At 42.9% G+C, this 8,603-nt stretch overlaps 1 protein-coding gene across 1 annotated transcript in view; it reads left to right on the top strand.

Moving 5' to 3' along the window:
* The window catches only part of COL6A6 (collagen type VI alpha 6 chain), a 168,494-nt gene continuing 164,324 nt past the window's right edge, over positions 4,434-8,603 (top strand). The window contains 1 exon segment of the mRNA XM_021071331.1: positions 4,434-4,856. The gene's annotated coding sequence lies outside the window, so the exon portion shown is untranslated.

Here is an 8,603-nt window from a genome sequence, read left to right as displayed (position 1 = left end):
CTCTGCTCTGACTTCAGAGCTGAATCAAAACCTCAGGGCATGAAAAAAAAAATCTCCCTTTGACAGGTTCAATTCACACCCTAAATAAGTAATCATACCAGTTAACACCTGCCATGACAGGGTAAGTTGTGTCTTAAAGTCAATTGCGTAAAATTCAGGGTTGCACTATTGCAAGGTTAATAAAAACCAATGTTTCCAGTCATCTTATGTGGTCTCAGAGGGCACAAAAGTAAAGACAGGGAAATTTATACTGTTTGGAACTGACCGTGTAACTGGAGATTTCCCTGCTGGCCACATAAGAGTCATTTCCTAATTGGCTTCTCCCTCCCTCTAATCCCTACCATAAGAACCTGATTCTGCCTTGTCTGAGAATCAGAATGGGTGGGAGACAAGGGCCAATTGTCAGTGATGATAGACACAAATTCGCCCCCCTGCTTGGGGTCTTACTGTACTGCTTGAGAATTCACACCATTTCCTGACTGTTGTAAGCCTATTTAGTGTGTCCTTATTCTTAGATTTCCTTTTGGAAAAAGAAGGTAGAAAACCTTGAAAATTATGGACTCAGAACTCCTGTAATATGGTCCCATTCCTGGTCTATTTGATGGACACAAAACTCCACTTTTCTCCAAGAGAGAAAAGCCATGAGAAAAGCCACTAACAAGATGAATACCCCTTCAATACTAGGCCTTAGTGAAGTTGCTGCCCTAACTCTTGTTTCTCCATCATATTTCTTGAAAGAGTGAATTCTTCTGCAACGCTTTCATCTCCCGTTCACTCTATGGGCCACCAACTTCTGACCTCCCCTCCCCCTTGCTATGGCAGCAGTCACGGGGCTCCATGTGTTCCCAAACGCCAGAGATGCTCCCAAGCCTTATCCTTCCCAACCTCTCTCCGACCCCTGGTACCATCCAAGAATCTCTCCCTAAACATCTGTCCTTCCTTGGCTTCCAGGGCTCCTCTCTGGTTACCTCTTATCTTCCCGGCCATTCTTCCACAACTAGTCACCTTGTCCTAAAGAGTCTTAGAATCTTAACAACTTTAAGCTCACCTGGATCTGATGCTTCAGCAACATTTCACTGTCACAAACAATCTTTTCTTCTGCTCATCCCTTCAAGTGCCAATTTTATGATGAACCTAAATCCTTATTTCCAACTGAGATCTCACATCTAAATTCCAGACCTATATATATCTGGCCTATATGCATCTGACCACTGAACACTACCACTTAGACAGCTCCCAAGCATCTCACACTCAAAATGTCAAGAGTAGAATTATTTCATCCCATCCCCTCCTCATCATCTCAGTAAACGGTGTTGGCCCCACACAGTTGCAAGCCAGAAACCTGAGAGCTATCCTAGGTTCCTTCTCTCACTCACCCACATCTGGCCCATCACCTGCCTCACCTACTTCTCCATCCTAACTTCATACCACTGTCCAGCCAAAATCGACTTCCATGTGTTCACACATGATTCTCTCTTACCCTTCCTCCTTCAACCCCAGGTCCAGGTTTATCCCAAGTATCACCATCTTTCCAGAATCTTTCCTGTAGTAACCAGTGCATACAGACCCCTATTACATTGACAATTAGCCTACTTATCCATCTCCACTACTAGGCTCTGAAGTCCTAAGTGTGGAAACCATGGCTGATTGCATCCTGGTGTCTAATATAGTATCTACCACATAGTAGTTACTTAAAACATGTTTGATAAATAATAAATAGATCCTCATAAACCAAGATGCCTGAATTAAGTATATTGTTTTAATTTATAATGAAAAGTACAGATTATCATTACAAGAATGAGTCTAATGCTTCACAGTGCCTGACCCAGGTAAGTATTCAATATATATTTTGCCGAATTAATGAATCAATAAATGTAGAAGAAAGAACTTTGACAATGGTAAGGAAACATGAAAGCAGCATGAGATCAAGTAATGTGAGTCATTATGAAAGCAATGGAGCTCGCAGTTAGTGACTAGGAAGAGAGATAAAGAGCCTTAAGTCTGGGTTCTGCTCTGCAGGCTGTGGGGAACTCTCCACAGAATAACTGAAAGATCCCTCTGTCAGAATAATTGGGTGGGATGGAGTAGTGAAGGAGAAGATTGGATTTTTTTTGTGAGGGGGGGCAGTGCACAGGTGCAGCATATAAAAGTTCCCAGGCTAGGGGTTGAATAGGATCTACAGCTTCTGGACTACACCACAGCTCACAGCAACACCGGATCCTTAACCCACTGAGCGAGGCCAGGGTCCAAAACCATGTCCTCATGGATGCTACTCAGATTCATTTCCACTGCACCAAATCAGGAACTCCCAGAAAACTGGATTTTGGAAGATCAAATAGAAGGCAACTTTAGTAACTTGGGGATTTGAGCTGTGCAAGTCTAGCTGCATTGAGATCTGGAGACATTTAACATGGATCTTCCTAGGCTCATGGGAAAGTTGTTGACTTTTTTCCCAAAGGCTGACTAGGAATCAACAAGACTCCCAACGTTCCAGCACTGTCATGGTGTACTGCTCATGTGTTTAGGTTAGCTTAAGGGTTTCCCATATCTTCTAAGGAAAGTCATGACCAGTTTTTGGCTCCAAAAACTCATTCAAGCACATATGCCACCCACACTTCCACTTAAGTTACAGATGTTCCTAAAAATGCTCTGGAAATAAAGCAAAGAACACTGGCTACTTGCCCATCATTTCTCTGGTTCCAAAATCAAGAGTTGCACAGTGGGAAAAACTGGGGTCATTTTAGGCAACCACCTGCATTTATAAGATCCAAGGACTTTTCTTCTTTCTTTACCTTTTTGCTCTACTCTAAGTGAGAGGAAGTCTCATTCTTTGGATGTTGATCAAAGTTTGATCCAGTAGTGAAAATTAGTTTGGACATACATACAACCAGGACATAAGACAGAGTATTTCGAGATATCCCCAAACAATATGTTGGGGGTCTTGGCTTGTTGTTCAGGCAGTACTATCAAGTCTTTACATTATTGAACTGACATGATCACTGGTTACAACCTCTGGCAAAAATGACCAAATGATCTATTGTCTTTTGTTCATAAGCTTTCTAATAAACCCTAGGAGCCATTCTATCAGATTGGTATTTCCTATGGAGCTATAGTAAAAATGGGTATTGTTTGTATGTATGGCATACTTTTACAACTAGCTTCGGATGAACTGACAATTGGCTAGAAGCCATGCTAGCAGAACAATACCTGCCTCTTTCAGCAATGACCCCGGGATGAGAAAACTAGACTTGCGTTTGAAGTGTAATTTTACTAATATCAATGTGATATAAGGATATGAAAAGTTTACTTAATTTTCATCATTTTAGGTAAAAGCAATAGTAATTTGAGATGTTCCAATGTTTGCTTTAGGGGAGGGAGTTTCTAATGTTATCCCAGTCTCCCTTGAACCAAAGCCAAGGGACCCAGAGAAGAGTCACTGTTCTGAAGCCACCTGTCTTGCTGCTGCTCTGCCAAGCCTGTGAACCAGAACATGAATGCTCAATGAGGAGCATGAGAAAGAGGTTTTATCGTTTACATTTCACTGGGGAAGAAACTAAAACTAATGACCTGGACAAAATTACAGTTGGTGATGGTCTTGGTTATGTCCCAGGTTCTAGAGGAATCCCCAATGGGAACCATCTCTGTTTTGAACTTGTCATTTGCCAAGTTGACATTCCATCCTATAAAAGCATCCTCCTGGGGTGGACTGCCTGCATTCAATTCCAATTCTACCACCTACAAACCAGTTTGTTTGCCTTTAAAATTTTTCTTCTTTATTTATGATGACAGTAAGTAGCAAATTTTAAAAACAAATGCTCATAGTTCTCCTGGAGACAGACTGCCTCTGTCTTCCCAGTCTGCAGCTGCTGTTCCATTTGGGACCCTCTTTTCCCCGCTTTTATGCGTATCTTACACTGCAGATTTCAGTTTGGGCTTAATTTACCCAGGGAAGCTTCTTTTGGCCTTCCAAGTTTGAAGATTCTCTGTTCTCATGGCCACGCTTACCTCGTCCAGCAATTACCACCCTGTTTCCAGTCTCCACTTCTGTCTCCCCAACGAGATTTCTAGCTGAGAGCCTGACTTGGTTTTGCATCCCTAGCACTTAATAATAGCACACACTAGGTGCTCAACTACTTGTGAAACCAATAAATGAATAGACAAATGAATGGACAGTCATCGAGGAAAGGTCAGTGGACAATAGAATAAAGAATACTCTCCTTGGACCCTGAATTCCAAGTGGGGACCCCTCGAGCTCCCTTGCAAGAAGATCCCAGAACACAGACAGAGCCGCCAAGTGACAGCAGTTCCAAAGATAGGAGCTGAACTGCAATCTTTACTACGCCTCAGAGCGCGCGCCCTGACCGTCGGTTGGGCACAAAGAAGGCGCGCAGCGAACGCCTCAATTTCCCCGCCCTCAGTTTCCTCCTGGGTGCTGAGTCAAGGGTCAAGCTTCCCCGTAAGGAGGAAGCTCCGCGGTGCAGTTACAGCCTCAGGAACCCCCCCAACCCACTTCCATCACTTCCCCGCGGCTGCGCCCCCTTCCCGGGGGACGAGCCCTGGGCCGGGGCCGCCGGGGCGGAGAAGGGTCGGCCCGGGGCGGGGAGAAGCGTTTATATAGCTGCGAGGAAGAGTTGGGAGCTGCCGCCCGTCTGCGGGACACCAGAAGCCTGAGGCTTCCCGCGCTACCTCTCGTCCCTTCCACGGTCCCTGAGGTCCCCCTCGGTCACCCGTTCGGCGGCACTCGCCGCTTCGCTGCGGGCGGAGCGGTGCGCTGCGCTCTATTCTGTGCGCTGCAAGGAGACGCGCCCGGGGCTTGGGAGGTGCAGGGCTGGGGGCAGCGTGGACATTTCCCCGAGGTAAGTGCTGGAGCCGCCGTCCGCTGGGCCAGCCAGAGCCAAAACTAGGTTTGCAAGTGGTCAGTGGCTGCATGGGAGGAGTGCGCCGGTTGGAGGGGGCCGCATGAGAACACCTGTAAAAGAAAGACGGGATGTCAGAAGCTCAATATCATCTGGTTCTGTTTTTCACCTCCTCCAAGCAGCATTAGCTGCTCTCACTGCGTCTTTCTTTGAGTTTCCCACATCCTCCTCTTGGAGAGCCCACTGCATGCTCTGTTGTCACTCTCTGCCCTGCGATCCTTGTCTACCACCGCACACGCAAGAGCTTCAGAAGCTAAGAGGTGCCCCACACAACACTGTCTCCACACCCATCACAGGGCCTGGAGTGCAACAGGCACCCAGGACTGCACCGGGAGCAGATGAATGGGGTTAACCAGACGGGGTCAGGAGAAGTCATTCCCAAGCCCATCCAGACCCAGCCTGTATATTTGCTCCTGCAATCACCCACATTTATTAAAGATGGTTGGAGTTTTATTGTTGGCTGAAAGGAGTGGAGAAGGCAGTAACAATCTGCCCTTTATGAAAGCCTAGTAACATTCTGCAAGGAGTGGACCCCCAACTACCTGGCTCACGTCAACTGTGCAAATAATTTCGATGAGGGAAGGAGGCAGGCAGGAATAGGAAAAAGTGCCTTCCTGGCTCTAGGAAGTGATTTATTTTCTTCTGTGTCCTTTTGTGATGAAGATTTCTTACTTCTCTTTTTAGAAGTCTACCCTTTGGAGATATTTGAAGATGGTAATTCCCAGCTGGGGGGGGGGATGTTTCCATAGGCAAAAAGGGTGGTGATGTCGATTAAGAATATCTGAGATGTCCGTAAAAATCATGAGACTTAAGATAGGAAGGATATTAGACATCTTTTGTTAAGAATTTCTACCGTTGCAGAATCAGCAGTCACCTTGCTTTTTAAAAGAAGGATCTATATTTGCTGACCACTATTTTTAATACAAAATTTCCAGTGTGGCATCATCTAAATAAATTGCTTTAAAATGCATGGATGGCCTTGGCCTTAAAACGTTTTCACTTATAAAAGACGTTTTCAGAGATTATCATACTGAGTGAAGTAAGTCAGAGAAAGACAAATATTATATGATACCACTTATATGCGGAATCTAAAAAAAGGATACACGTGAACTTATTTACAGAGCAGAAACAGACTCACAGACATAGAAAACAAATTTATGCTTACCAGAGAATAAACAGGAAAGGGAGGGATAGATTAGAAGCATGGGACTAACAGATACATACCACTATATTTAAAGTAGATGAACAAGGAGGATTTACTGTATAGTACAGGGAACTATAGTCAGTATCTTATAACAACCTATAATGGAAAAGAATCTGAAGCTGTACTCTTGAAACTAACACAATATTGTAAATCAACTATAGTTAAAATAAAAAAATTGCTCACCTCTTCTAAAAAAAAGAAAGAAAGACGTTTTCAGGTTTCTTCCTCCTCCTTCATTTTATTCCAAAATATTAGAATGAAGAGAACCTGAAAACTTATCTTCCACTCAAAAATACATGTGTTTTGGACGTTGTGTGATGTGAAACAAATTTTATGAGATGCATGAAAGACTTTATAGTAAGCACTCATTGGAGAATCATCTTTAGCCTTTTTTTATTATTAATAAAAGACTTCTACTTTTACTAAATCCTCTTGTGAAACAATTCTCAAAAAAGACCATTGTTAAATATATTGTACTTGTATTTTCCACTTTTCACATTCTCTTCAGAATGTCTGAATTTCAGGAATGCTTGAATATTTGGAATATTTATCGAGAAAGGCTTTATCTATTTCTTTATTTGCCTGGACAGTGCCAAGAGCAGCTAATTAAGCCACCAGATGCTGGTCAGGCCACAGAATTATGAATAAAAGTTGGTGTATTATTTATTCATCCAAATACAGTGTACTACATAGTCCTGCTAGTATAATTGTATTTTTAAAATGACTTAAAATATCTTTTCTCTCAGTAAATATCTATTGCCCCTGAAATTTCTAAAAAAATATATGTGATTGCTAGGTATAACATTTGCAAATAAATAAAAGTGGTCCAGACTAATAAGGGTATATTTGTAACCAAAAACCACTAACTCTTACACTCCCGAGAATTAAGTAAGAAGATTAAATTTTTCTGTATTTCTGTGTTAAGACTTTTCCAGAATGATCAAAAGTTGGCCAAAATCTTTTTTTCTCCTGTCCTGACCTTTTCGTGGCTGTTTGTTGTATTGGTTATTTAAAGCAGGAAGTGTGTTATCTTCGCTCTGAAACAGGTCAAGTTTCAAGTCATAGACTAGCTTGGGCATTGGCTTAACCTCTCTTGAATTTTTCTACACCTGTCACAAGGGTGACCTCAGAGAGATGTGCCAGAAAAAAATAAGATCCTTATAAAATGCCAGGCATCAGTGCTCAGTAAATGAGGATGATGTTGACAGTGGTAATTCTCAAGACTCAAGGCACGTAGAAGGGTTCCCAGTAATTCATTTAGTGTTGAGTTCAATTTTATTCCATGTTTTGACCTCACTGAAATACCTTGTTTCCATGGAGTATAACGCATGATTCACAGAAATACATAACTTGCCAAACATTGTACTCTCCTTTTCCCCTGGAAACCTTCCAGTTGGTAGAGATCATTTAAAGCAAGACCCATCACTTAGGCATGCTGCTGCCCTGGAAGAGATATTTGAGAGTGTGGCTCTTCTGATTTCACTCCATATCTCTGCATATCTTCTGTTTTACAGATTAGGGAAACTTTTCCTAGAAAAGTCAAATTGTTCATATAGTTCCAAAGCTTTGAAAAGTGAACTCAAGCTTTTATTTTCTTTAGAACATGGTTTTGTTTCTTTGTTTTTGGGGGGAGTGGGGTGAAGTGGGGGTTTCTTGTTTGTTTGTTTTCCTTTTTAGGGCTGTGCCTGTGGCACATTGAAATTCCCAGGCTAAAGGTCAAATAGGACCTGCAGCTGCTGGCCTACCACAGCCACAGCAACTTGGGATCCGAGCCGTTTCCACAGCCTACACCACAGCTCTTGGAAGCATCAGATCCCCGACCCACCAAGTGAGCCCAGGGATCCAACCCACATCCTCATGGATACTAGTCAGGTTCGTAACCTGCTGTGCCACAGTGGGAACTCCTAAAGGTCAAACTTTTTAAATAAAGAAATAGTGGTTGCACAGACTTGGTCTCACACCCTCTCCAGATTCCTCACCTTCTTTCCAAACTTGTCATTTCTTGGGGTGACCCAAAGGCGCTGAAATTTGGAAGAGGTAACCATGCATAAAAATGGATACTGTTCGGCTGACATAAACTGTGTGTAGAAGAAAAGATCTGCTGTGTCTCTGGTATCCCTAGCGTTTCCCACAGTACCTGGCACTTAGTAGGTACTCAATGTGATAATGAAAAACTTAAAATTGCAAAAGTCTGACTGAAGTATGCTTTTCATGTCAATCTGGAGCAGAGGCACTTAGAAAATCCAGACAAGTTTAAAGAAGTGGTATCACCTCTGCTTGTGCCTTGCATCTGACCTTTGGTTTTGTTAAAGCAATAAATTGACTCTACACCTTACTCTTATCTGTTGTCTGGATTGACCAAGATAACCCTAAAAAAACTAACACTTTTTATGTTTCCAAGTCTCAGGAAATTTGCTGATTTAACTTTGCCAGGCAGAGAAAGTTTTCCCCCAAATATTCAAATAGCGGAGGGGGGGTGGGGA

Source organism: Sus scrofa, chromosome 13 (genome assembly GCF_000003025.6).
Source record: "Sus scrofa isolate TJ Tabasco breed Duroc chromosome 13, Sscrofa11.1, whole genome shotgun sequence".
NCBI lineage: Eukaryota > Metazoa > Chordata > Mammalia > Artiodactyla > Suidae > Sus > Sus scrofa.
Note: the sequence above shows the minus strand (reverse complement) of the source record. Positions and strands in the feature narration are given on the sequence as shown.